Source organism: Lithobates pipiens, unplaced genomic scaffold, assembly GCF_037356315.1.
Source record: "Lithobates pipiens isolate NorthernLeopardFrog02 unplaced genomic scaffold, aLitPip1_a1.2 Scaffold_3, whole genome shotgun sequence".
NCBI classification, from domain to species: Eukaryota; Metazoa; Chordata; class Amphibia; order Anura; family Ranidae; genus Lithobates; species Lithobates pipiens.
The window spans coordinates 62,443,998-62,457,787 of NW_027507790.1; positions in this window are offsets into that span (position 1 = coordinate 62,443,998).

Consider the following 13,790-nt stretch of genomic DNA (forward strand, 5'->3'; position numbering starts at 1 on the left):
TCTCCACCCTGAAAAGCATTAGTGGTTAATAATAAATCTCTTCAATATTCAACCCCCCCCTGAAAAGTATTGGTGTCTAGTGATATTTCTTTCACCCTGCTAAAAAGCACTGGTGGTGGTCATTGGTATTTCTCCCCCTTGAATAGCTTTTTTCCTTAGCATTAGCGATTTCTGGTACGGACCCTAGATTGAGATTTTAACCAGGGTGGTGGCATTTTGTCAGGTATGTCGCGAGCTCCAGTTTGAGTGGCTTCAGTGGGTTTGATGCCCCATTCCCCGAGCAGTGAGAGGCCTTTCTCTAAAGATGAGATAATGTATGACGTTCCATTGCATTCCACCCTTATTTTGGTGGGGTGTTTCCATTTATATGATATGTTATTGTTACAGAGTGTTTTGGTAACCGTGTTTAGCTGCCTGCATAGATCTAGGGTGTATTTGGAGAGGTCAGCATAAATTTGTATGTTTGCATAGGGATCAGGGAGTTTGCCTAAGGTAACTTCCACAGTATTTGCTCTTTGTTGGGGAAGAAGTGCACCCTTGTGAGCACATCTCTGAGAACTTTGTTGGGCAGAAAAGAGGGTTAAGGTATACGGTGTATACGATCTATCGTAACCTCTAAAGAGGTTAATTCTTGCACTAGTAAGTGAAAGATCTCTTTGGTGAATTGTGAGGTCTTGGGCGGGCTCATTTTCAGGCACCCCCCCTTAATTTTAAGTTGTTTCGCCTTGAGTGATCCTTGAGATTGGCGATTTTTGTATGCAGCTTCTTCACCTTCCTCATTTGCATCAATTATATCATTCACTATTATGCCCCGTACACACGAGCGGACTTTTCGACATCCAAACTCCGACGGACTGAGTCCGGCGGACTATCCGATCGTGTGTGGGCTGCAACGGACTTTAGCGAAGCTAAAGTCTGACGGACTTTAGAAATGAAGCATGCTTTAAATTTTCCCGACGGAACTCCGCCGGACCCGGTCCCCTTTGAAAAATCCGCTCGTGTGTGTGCTACTCCGACGGACTAAAACCGACGCTAGGGCAGCTATTGGCTACTGTCTAGGAACTTCCTACGTCGAATCCAGTCGTACGTCATCACGTTCGACTCCGTCGGAGTTTGGTGTGATGGTGTGTGGTCAAGTCCGTTCGGTCGAAAAGTCCGCCAGAACTCCGTCGGAACTCCGGCAGAACTCCTTTGGAGGTCTGTCAGACTTAATCCCTCTCGTGTGTACGGGGCATTATGGTAATGTCTGTAATTGCATGTTCTACCTGGTTAACTCTGTCATCCATCGTGGACAATTCTTTTGAGAATTTATAGGTGATGTTGGAGAAATCAGCATGCAATGAGAGAAGCATCTCTTTAACCATTTACAGACCGCCGCATGTCGATATACGTCCTAAATTTGAAGAGGAATATCGTTGTTATGTCAGCAGCTAGCTGCCATAACCCCAGTATCCTCTTCTTTGGCCAGCGGACCACTTTCAGATTAAAGAGGTCTCTACAGCGGATTAACCACGAGATCACTTTTAACAGTGGCAGAAGAGAGGCCCCCTTCCCACTGTGCTTCAGTGCCCTCCATAGCTTACTAGAGCCGTCGGCAGAGGCGGTCGGATGTTGTCACTTGCTGAGTATGGAGACTAGTGAGGGGAAGATGGCCCCCAAAACGTCTCTTCCATCCATAGCTCTTAAATGGCCATTTAAAAAAAAAATGTATTGCATTTTAGTATAAATATGAGATCTGAGGTCTTTTTGACCCCAGAACTCATATTTAAGAGGTCTTGTCATGCTTTTTTTTCTATTGCAAGGGATGTTTACATTCATTGTAATAGGAATAAAAGTGACACTTTTTAAAAATAAAAAAACAAATGGCAAAATAAATAAGAAAAAACATTTTTTTTTTAAACGCGCCCCAGCCTGCCGAGCTCGCACGCAGAAGCGAATGCATACGCGAGTAGCGCCCTCATATGAAAACGGTGTTCAAACCACTCATGTGAGGTATCACCACGATCGGTAGAGTGAGAGCAATAATTCTAGCCCTAGAATTCCTCTGTAACTCAAAACATGCATTTTGAAGCATGACATGTTGGATATCAATTTACTCGGCATAACATTATCTTTCACAATATAAAAAAAAATGGGCTAACTTTACTATTGTCTTATTTTTTTATTTAAAAAAGTGTATTTTTTCCCAAAAAAGTGAGCTTGTAAGACCGTTGCGCAAATACGGTGTCACAGAAACTATTGCAATGACCACCATTTTATTCTCTAGGGTGTCAGAAAAAAAAGTGTAATGTTTGGGGATTCTAAGTAATTTTCTAGCAAAAAAAAACTGTTTTTAACTTGTAAACAACACATCTCAAAAAGAGGCTCGGTCCTTAAGGGGTTAAGCGGAGTGTCCAATACAGGCTGATTAGAGGTGGAAAGGCTGGCTATGGGGGATTGAAGCTCTGTGTGCTCTATGGCTGGGGATAGTTCAGGACTCACCCCTGTGTCTGCAGCTACTGTGTCCAGTCTCATCCTGGCTTTAGTTGGGCTTGAGCAGGGAGAGGTGGGAAGAGGAGAAGAGCTTCTGGTAGAGGATCTCCCAGCATCTCCATCGGCACCTGGGAGTTTAGAATAGTGATTGCTGTGTATTATGGAGGAGGGGGCCAAGCCGCTGGTGCCATCTAGAACTCTTCCACCTTCACGTCAGTGGAATAAGCTGTCAGCTTCTTAGGCTTACAGTCCCCCTGCCACTTCCTTGACATTGTCGGGAGGTAGCAGGTGTTGTCGGGAATCTGTGCGGGGCTCAGGTGGGTTTGAGTGGGTTTAATGGGGTGCTTTAAGTCTCCATCAGTTGCTGGTGTCTCTGCCATGGCTCCGGAGCTCTGTTCTTAGGCAGGCATCTACCGTGCATGCTAGCCACACCCCCCACCCTTTAAAGCATGTTAAACAGCACAGCACAGTGCTTGTGCTGTGTCATTTTTTTTACATTGCATGATGTAATTACATGGTTGAACCTGACTGTTCCTGTGTCCCCCTGTGTGTGCTGACCATGGTAGTCATGGCTGCTGATCCATGATACCGTGGTCAGTTTACGTGCCTTCATCATCCTGCTGTCTGCTCTCTGCTGTCTCCCCCTCCTTCTCTGCCTGTCAGTTCTAAAGCCTTGTGTGATTTCCTCCCCACCCCTCCCCTCCTGCTGCTCTTCCCTGTGGCTTGAAAATAATATTTATAAATAACTTACATCCCCTATCTATATCATGATACAGTGGGGGCTGGTGCTCAATATTTTTTTGGGGGGGGGGGGGCGATCAATGTCATCCCCCAGTAGGAGACAGACGGGAAGGCGCAATCAGAGGCCTCCTTACCTTAGGAAGCAGATGACAAGGATCTGGAGTAGGGCTGCAGCTCCTCACTTCAGCTACTCCTCGCTCTGGAGCTGTTGCTTCTCCTCCCAGCCGAACAGTAAGTGAGTCCTAAGGCCACCTGGCCAATCGGGTCTCAGGACCCACTTTCTACTTGGCCGGGAGGAGAATCAGGAAGACAACAGCGAATATTAACTCACTATTGTCACACAACTGGATGGGCTCAGGGCACAGTGCTTTGTACCCCACCCATTTTTTAAACCAATTAGAGCCTCAGGCTCTAATCATGTGCTTGAAAAAAAAACATTGAAATCCATGCGTCTGACGTCATGCATATAGATTAGGGGCCAGACGTATAGATTAGGGGGCAGCGTCTCTGTGCCACTGTGAGGATCTAAAGTACTGTGTGTCCATTTTTGTACAATTCTAATCCTAAATACCTTCTTTCACAGCACCAATGTGAGGTCACGTGACCTTCCTCAGTTGGCTGACAGATATTAGAGGGTTATCTCAGCCCCTCCCTCTGCATTCCTTAAATCAGGGAAGGAGAGCAGATGAAGGTCACATGATTTTACATTGGTGCTGTGAGAGAAGGTATTTAGGATTAGAATTGTAAAAACTCTAGTACTCTAGATTTTGATAAAACAGAGGGGATCTAAGTTATTTATTATCTTGACTTCACAATCACTTTAATGTGTGTGGGTGCTCATTAGGGATGAGCTTCGTGTTCGAGTCGAACTCATGTTCGACTCCAACATCGGCTGTTTGCCCGTTAGGGCAAATCCCGAACATTATGGGCCGTTTGCGCCAAATTCGAGTGGCGCGTCACGGCCCATAATTCACTGTGGCATCGTAGTGCATTGCTGGCTGATGATTGGCCAAGCATGCACTATGACCCACATGCTTTGGCCAATCACAGCGGAAAAAAAACGGAGAGCCACGATTGGCCAAAGCAAGGGTGGCTTTGGCTAATTAGGGCTCACGGGGTTTAGTACACGCCCCACACTATATAAGGCGTGGCGGCTTTGTGTAGTTTGTTGCGTCGCGGAGAGAGAGATAGATGGAGAGACAGTGTCTTTGAATTTCATTTGAAGCTGTTGCAATTACAGTCTGTGTATTGTGCCACCTGCACATTGTACACCTAAAGCTACCCCAATTGCGGGTGTTCTTCAGATCCTATGCCACAGGCAGCTGCTGCAGAAATTACAGTCTGTGTATTGTGCCACCTGCACAGTGTATACCTAAAGCAACCGCAATTGCTGGTATTCTTCTGGTCCTATAACTCAGGCAGCTGTAGCAATTACAGTTGGTGTATTGTGCCACCGTCACAGTGTACACCTAAAGCTACCCCAATTGCTGGTGTTCTTCTGATCCTATACCACAGACAGCTGCTGCAGCAATTACAGTCAGTGTATTGTGCCACCTGCACAGTGTACAGCTAAAGCTACCCCAATTGCTGGTGTTCTGCTGGTCCTATACCACAGGCAGCTGTAGCAATTATAGTTGGTGTATTGTTACACCTGCACAATGTACAGCTAAAGCTACCCCAATTGCTGGTGTTCTGCTGGTCCTATTCCTCAGGCAGCTGTAGCAACTACAGTGGGTATATTGTGAAACCTGCACAGTGTACAGCTAAAGCTACCCCAATTGCTGGTGTTCTGCTGGTCCTATACCTCAGGCAGCTGTAGCAATTACAGTGAATGTATAGTGCCACCTGCACAGTGTACAGCTAAAGCTACCCCAATTGCTGCTGTTCTGCTGGTCCTATACCTCAGGCAGCTGTAGCAATTACAGTGAATGTATAGTGCCACCTGCACAGTGTACAGCTAAAGCTACCCCAATTGCTGCTGTTCTGCTGGTCCTATACCTCAGGCAGCTGTAGCAATTACAGTTGGTGTATTGTTACACCTGCACAATGTACAGCTAAAGCTACCCCAATTGCTGATGTTCTGCTGGTCCTATACCTCAGGCAGCTGTAGCAATTACAGTGGGTATATTGTGAAACCTGCACAGTGTACAGCTAAAGCTACCCCAATTGCTGGTGTTCTGCTGGTCCTATACCTCAGGCAGCTGTAGCAATTACAGTGGGTGTATTGTGCCACCTGCACAGTGTACACCTAAAGCTACCCCAATTGCTGATGTTCTTCTGATCCTATACAACGGGCAGCTGCTGCAGCAATTACAGTCGGTGTATTGTGCCACCTGCACAATGTAAACCTAAAGCTACCACAGTTGCTGGTGTTCTTCTAGTCCTATACCACAGGCAGCTGTAGCAATTACAGTCAGTGCATTATGCCACCTGCACAGTGTACAGCTAAAGCTACCCCAATTGCTGGTGTTCTGCTGATCCTATCCGCAGGCAGCTGTAGCAATTACAGTCGGTGTATTGTGCCACCTGCACAGTGTACGCCTAAAGCTACCCTAATTGCTGGTGTTCTTCAGATCCTATACCACAAGCAGCTGCTGCAGTAATTACAGTCAGTGTACTGTGTCATTTGCACAGTTTGCACCTAAAGCTACCCCAATTGCTGGTGTTCTGCTGATCCTATACCCCAGGCAGCTCCAGTAATTACAGTTGGTATATTGTGTCATCTGCACAGTGTGAGCCTAAAGCTACCCCAATTGCTGGTGTTCTTCTGATCCTATGCCAGAGGAAGGCAGCTGCAGTAATTACATTCGGTGTATTGTGTCATCTGCACAGTGTGCATCTAAAGCTACCCGAATTGCTAGTTTTCTGCTGATCCTATCCGCAGGCAGCTGTAGCAATTACAGTCGGTGTACTGTGTCTTCTGCATAGTGTGCACTTAAAGCTACCCCAATTGCTGGTGTTCTCATAGTAATAATACTACAGGCAGGCAGTTGATTCTGCTAGCTGCAGTATAATTAGTATATATGTCCCAACTTTGTGCAGCTACATCTCCCTGCAGGCCATTAGAATGTCTGGAAGGCCAACAAGGAGAGGCAGACAGTCACAAGTCAATAAAAGAGGGCAAGCAGGCTCTGTGTCTAGAGGCAACAGTGCTGGTCGTGGACACGGTGCATCCTCATCAGCACGTGGCCATGGGACACGCTTGCCCTTATTTTTAGCAGCTGGACATGTTGAGTCGCAACATGCTGAAGACTTGGTAGAGTGGATGACCAAGCCGTCCTCATCCTCCTCATCCTCTCTCACCCAGGCTCAGGGTACTGGCAAAGCAGTTGCCAATGCGGCCTCTTCCCTCGTCTCAATGGCATCAGTCACTCCTTTCCTAGCCCCACCATGTCCTTCTGAAGAGTCCCCCGAGCTGTTTGAGCACAGTGTTGGGTACATGCTCCATGAAGATGCCCAGCGTTTTGAAGGCCCTGATGATGATACCCAGCTAGAGGAAGGCAGTAAGGTGAGCCCAGAGAGAGGGGATGCCCAAGAAGGACAGCAATCTGGCAGTTATGTTCCCCCAGCTGCAGCATACTGCCAGGTTTGCCCCAGTGATGAGGAGGGAGGGGATGATGAGGTCACTGACTCCACGTGGGTGCTTGATAGGAGAGAGGAGGAGAAGGCGGCACATCTGTAACGAGGCAGGATGCCCTCCAGGGGCCAGCTTAAGGGCAGCACATACCACAGAGCTCCACCTGTGCAGGGCGCTGCCTCTGCGTGTTATTCAAAAAATTGTGGGCTTTTTTGAGACGAATGCAACAGATCGCACGACTGCTATTTGCAACATATGTCTCAAGCGTATCTCACATGGCCAAAACATCAGCTGCTTGGGCACCACATGCTTGACCAAACATATGTCGACCTGCGATGCAGTTCGTTGGCAAGCGTACCTAACAGACCCACACCAAAGAAAAAAGCGGACCTCACCTTGCTCCTCATCAGCTGAGTTCTCCAACCCCACTATACCTTCAGTCCTCTCTGAAACCTGCACTGAGAGGAATTAAGTTGTAGAATTAGGTGTGTCACAGCCAAGTACTTGCGGCCAATCTGCTAGCAGTACACCGATGTCCGATTGTACCAGGCAAATTTCCCTGCCCGAGCTGCTGCACCGTCGAAAGAAGTTCACTCTCAGCCATCCACATGCTAGGCAGTTGAATGCTAGCTTGGCTAAATTGCTAGCACTTCCACTGCTGTCTTTTCAGTTGGTAGACTCTGCCCCCTTCCATGAGTTTGTGCAATGTGTGGTTCCTCAGTGGCAGGTTCCCAAACGCCACTTTTTCTCATGGAAGGCGATACCGGCTCTCTACCGGCATGTGGAAGGCAATGTCCATGCCTCTCTGGACAGGGCAGTCAGTGGTAAGGTGCATATTACCGCTAACTCATGGTCCAGCAGGCATGGACAGGGACGTTACTTATCTTTCACGGCACATTGGGTGACTCTTCTGGCAGCTGGGAAGGATGCAGGACAAGGTGCAGTAGTGTTGGGGGTTGTTCCGCCACCATGCCTCCAAAATGCTACTACTGGTGATTGTGACACACCTCTCTCCTCCACCCCCTCCTTTTCTTCTTCCTCCATGGCCTTTTCCTGTGCTTTGTCCTCGGAACCAGTGGGGCTCCGTAGGTGTTCAAGGGGCTACACAAGTACGTAGGCAAAAAGATGCCATGCCGTGCTTGTGCTGGTGTGCTTGGGGGACAGGAGCCACACTGGGGCAGAGATTCTGTCAGCTCTGCAGGGGCAGGCTGAGAGGTGGTTGAAGCCACAGCAGCTTAAGCCAGGAATGGTGGTTTGCGGCAATGACACCAACCTCCTCTCCGTCCTCCAACAGGGACAACTGACCCATGTGCCCTGTGTGGTTAACGTCCTTAACTTGGTGGTGCAGCAGTTCTTGGGCAGGTACCCAGGCTTACAGGATGTCCTGAGGCAGGCCAGGAAAGTCTTGTGCATTTCCGCCAGTCATATAATGCCAGTGCTCGGCTGCCTGACCTCCAAAAGGAATTGAACCTGCCCAAGAACCGCCTAATCTGTGACATGCCCACCAGGTGGAACTCAACATTGGCACATGCAGCAGAGGCCCATCAATGAGTACCTGTGCAACTACAGCACAAGGACAGGGTCAGGGGAGCTTGTTTTTTCCCCCACGCCAGGGGGCCATGATCAGGGATGCATGCACTGTCCTGTCACCATTTGAGGAGGTTATGAGGATGGTGAGCAGTGACAGTACATGCATCAGTGACACTGTCCCTCTTGTCCACCTGTTGGAGCACACTCTGCGTGGAATAATGGACAGGGCACTTAAGGCAGAACAGAGGCAGGAAGAGGAGGACTTTCTTGCCTCTCAAGGCCCTCTTTATCCGGACAGTGTTCCTGCTGGCTCTCCAGTCACACAGGAAGAGGAGGAGGAGGATTGTGTCAGCATGGAGGTGGAGCCTGGCACTCAGCATCAGCAGCAGTCTTTTAGGGATCATTTACAGTCCCAAGAAACCTGTGGACTTGTACGTGGCTGGGAGGAGGTGGCTGCGGATCATGTCGTACTTAGTGACCCAGAGGACTCCGGACCGAATGCCTCAGCTAACCTACGCTGCATGGCCTCCCTGATCCTTCAAAGCCTGTGGAAGGATCCTCGTATTCCGCAGATCAAGGAGAGAGATCATTACTGGCTGGCAACTCTCCTTGATCCACGGTACAAGGTTAAGGTTGCAGCATTATCTTGCTGTTGCAGAGGGAGCAGAGACAGATTCTACTTAACAACAAACCTACACAGTCCCTGTCTGTACCGTATACTCCTGTTCTAAGTATATAGGGCCTGGGGGTCCCACGCCTTTCCTTTTTTTAATTTGGGTACGGGGTTCCCCTTAATATTCGTACGAGACCCAAAGGGGTTTGTACGGATTTGTACAATTTGTACAATTTATGGATTTGTAAATTTGTACAATTTATTGTTTGCTATTACTATTGTTTTGTATCTTTCATACCAACACCATTTTGTACTGCCCATGCACTCTATATGTAAGGAAATTAGCTGTACCTACCTCTAGTGCAGAAAATAAGTCCTTATATAACCATTGCTTTTTATATAATTATGTGTCTTTGTATACATATCTGTTCATTATCTTTTATTTTATGATGTGGTCCTTTATCATTCATGTATCACCACTATGATTCCTTTCATAACTGATTGATCGGTCACTTTGGCAAGCAGGCACTAAATACACCCCTCCTCTCCCCTTAATTCTTTTTTTCCATATATAACTAATTAATGTAGTTCGAATTAACATTTTTCATATTATCCCGTTGCACTCGTTTCTTCTTCCTTTTTATTCCCCTCCTCTCCTCCGCCTTTTATTCCCATCTGTTCTTTTCTTTTTCTCCACCGTATCTCTGTACATACAATTTCTTTTCCTAGTCCCCATAGTAACCCCTATCTGTGCAGCATCATCCCCTCCCCCATCCCATTCCCTCAATCAGTCCCTTTCAATATATATATATATATATATATATATATATATATATATTTTTTTTTTTTAATATATATTTATTTATATATATTTGAATATATATGTCTTCTTCCGTTCGTTAGCCTTTTTCTCTTTTGACTCCTGTATATAACTCAATACACCTTGTCCAATCGTCTCTTATTGCAACCCGATGTGTAACGTTGCCATGCCCTCCTTCCCAATTACTAACCCCTATAGCCTCCTCTCACGTTCTTCATTCACGCCCCTTTCATTTCTATCCGCCTCTTGTTTGTATCATAGCTGTGTCTAATCCCAGTCTTTCGCCACGCCTAGCCACACCTTTTAGTTAAATTTATTTTTATTTAAATCCCCGCCTCTCCCCCTTATTCTGATTGGCCTGATGAAAGAGCGCGTTTGTCCTTCTATCTCGACCCGAACGCTCAGGAAACGCGTCGCCTGCCATGACGTCATAGTTCCGCACCCTGCGTGCCACAACAGACCAAACCTCGTTCTGAAACTACATCCTCTCCGTCCACCTAGCCGGCTTCTTTGAAACATCCTACCAGTGGAAACGCTCTGAGAATGTAATGGGACACATGCGGACCGGACCATCTAATGACGGATTGAATCAGATGACCTTTTTGTTCTTTAACGCTTGTTCTAACTACGGAACATATGAGTGCAAATTCTCTTGCTTTTAAGAAATTGTGAATAAACTCTTTCAAAAAATCTGCACCCAGAGGCGCCCCCTCCTTCTTCTCTTTGTATCTTTTAGCAATTTAGGAGCCTGGTTTCAGCTCCCTGTTGGAGGCAGCCCTGTGTGTGGAATCCCCTCTTAAAGAACTAAGACATTTCTTTTTGGACTTGATCATTTGGATACAAAGTTACTTCATATTTATCATTGCCATTTATATAGACAGCCCTCCTCCCTTGCTTGGGCATATTATTTTATGATGTTTGCGCCTTAACTTGTCTTGTATACTATAGATACCCCCCAGGCACGATATTTAAAGGAATATTTCACTTTAAGCGTTATTAAAATCAGTGTTCCTGAAAAAACGGCAGTTTTTAAAACTTTTTTTTGCATTGATACATGTCCCCTGGGACAGGAGTCGGATCCCCAAACCCTTTTTAGGACAATAACTTGCATATTAGCCTTTAAAATTAGCACTTTTGATTTTGAACGTTCGAGTCCCATAGACTTTAATGGGGTTCTAAAGTTTGCGCAAATTTTCAGTCTGTTCGCAGGTTTTGGTGTGAACCGAATCGAGGGGTGTTTGGCTCATCCCTAGTGCTCATTATAAAGAGGAGTTAGCCTGTAATCTATGGGTCAGTGAGGATGGCAAGGTCAAATTCAGTGCCTCGGATTTTTGGTAATTGATATGGAAATTAGATAAATACCCCCATTAGGTTAGGGCAGGGGTGTCCAAACTTTTTTCAAAGAGGGCCAGATTTGATGAAGTGAACATGCTCGAGGGCCGACCATTTTGTCTGACATTCTTTAAACCATTAAAATTCGGTCTAAGTGTGTTCATCCGAGCACTAATACACGGCCCAACAAGAATTATCTTGCCTTTGTGCTGTGTGTGGTGAACAGATGAGCTCGGGTGTGTTATTTGGATATACTGTATTTAATCGGCTTATACCACACACCTTAACTTTAAAAAGGAAGTCTCAGGAAAAAATAAAAAATAAAAAAATCTTACATTTTAAATAAAGACATGTGAAGCAAAATAAGGGTCAGTGCCCATCTGCAGCCCCCAGCGTATTGCCATGAATGCAGCCCCCAGGGTATTGCCATGAATGCAGCCCCCAGCGTATTGCCACGAATGCAGCCTCCACCGTATTGCCATGAATGCAGCCTCCACCGTATTGCCATGAATGCAGCCCCCACAGTATTGCCATGAATGCAGCCCCCACAGTATTGCCATGAATGCAGCCCCCACAGTATTGCCATGAATGCAGCCCCCAGCGTATTGCCATGAATGCAGCCCCCAGCGTATTGCCATGAATGCAGCCCCCAGCGTATTGCCATGAATGCAGCCCCCAGCGTATTGCCATGAATGCAGCCCCCAGCGTATTGCCATGAATGCAGCCCCCAGCGTATTGCCATGAATGCAGCCTCCAGCGTATTGCCATGAATGCAGCCCCCAATGAATGCAGCCCCCACATTGCCAGGAATGCAGCCCCCACATTGCCAGGAATGCAGCCCCCACATTGCCAGGAATGCAGCCCCCATATTGCCATGAATGCAGCCCCCACATTGCCATGAATGCAGTCCCCACATTGCCATGAATGCAGCCCCCATATTGCCATGAATGCAGCCCCCATATTGCCACACATTGCCATGAATGCAGCCCCCATATTGCCATGAATGCCGCCCCCATATTGCCACACATTGCCATGAATGCAGCCCCCATATTGCCATGAATGCAGCCCCCATATTGCCATGAATGCAGCCCCCATATTGGCATGAATGCAGCCCACACATTTTCATGAATGCAGACTCACCATTACCATCAGTGCAGCCTGATTCATGTCCTCTGCAGCCTTGGAGGAGACAGGGAGGGGGGCGGGATGAGCGCCGACAGACACACAGGAGAAACTCCTGTTTCTATCGACGGCCTCTTTAATTGAAAGTCCCGCCTCCTGTGATGGACAAAACGGTTGTCCAATGGCAGCGCAGGACGGGACTTCCTTTTACACAGGACACTGTCCTGTATCCAAGGCACTCCTCCCGCCCCCTCCATGGCAGCCAGCACATCTATCTTTTGTGGCCCCCGACGATCGGGGATTCGTTGGGGGCCACAAAAGATATATATGGGAACATGACCAGACGGGCCATCCGAAACTGGAATGCGGGCCGCGATTGGCCCGCGGGCCGGACTTTGGACATGCCTGGGTTAGGGTCACGTCAAGATTGTTGAGAAAAAACAATAAATTGTCAGTGTAAGCAGAAATCCTGTGTCCCCCCCTCCCCCACCTTTATGGCAGTAATGTTCTGATGCACACAAACCATGCATAAGAACGGTTCTGAAAATGCAATAAAATTGAGGGGGTGAAATGGGGCATCCCTTATTCACAATCCCAAAAGTATCCAGAAAAACACTGTTAGCCCAAACTCTCGCTAAGAGGATAGAGCATAAGGAACCTATCCACTGGTGCACATATAGGTCTAGTCCTATGTCTTCTAATGTCAGGCAGATAAAATTACAGTAAACCCTATTGAATGCCTACTGTGTATAAAAGGAAGGCTGGGCACATTTCCGAGAGGGCCTCTGTAAGAGGACCTGTATAATTCCCACACAAGATCTCAGAAACACAGATTGAGACCCACCAGTGGATTTCAAAGTATGGTCAATCATTTTTCCACGCAAATGCCCGTTTTATAAGAAATAAAAGAGGATGAGTTACAAATACATCCAAAACTTGAATAAAGCAATAGAATAACAATTTCAAGACAACAAGAAAGTGTTTTTTCCATATAATGTGCAATTTCATCATATTTTGTGTGAGAAGGACAAACATTGAAGTGTCACATCAAAATGTTACAAAACAATACAGCAGTTACAATCATTCTTATCTTATTAGTTTAAAAATATCTTGCAAGAAATCACATTCTAAGTTAAATTCAGATATTAGAAATATAATAGGAATCAACATGGAATTTTATAGAATAGACAGTAGAAATATCATTAACCCTTCAATCCCCTCTTTTATCATGAATATGATCATTTTCTCCATATTATTTTGGAAATAAGCTTACCCAGGCTTTGCCATCAGCCTCCTTGATCATTCTGTTAATTTTTCTCTTTATAGTACAAACCAACTAGCAATTGTACATGGCAAGCATAACCAAAATAATGACACAGACAGCAAGTGGGTAGAAGAACGTTTTTACCACCTCACTCCCCGTTGGTGACCACCCTGTAAACGCATCGTGCCAAAGGGTGATGAGCATGATAACTGAGTAATGGCTGCTTCAAGTTTACCTCTCATAATGGTAGTTTTTACGACTGTACTGTCAAATTATATGTCTTAAGATATTCCAAAGATTTCTTCTGTTGTTTGGGTAT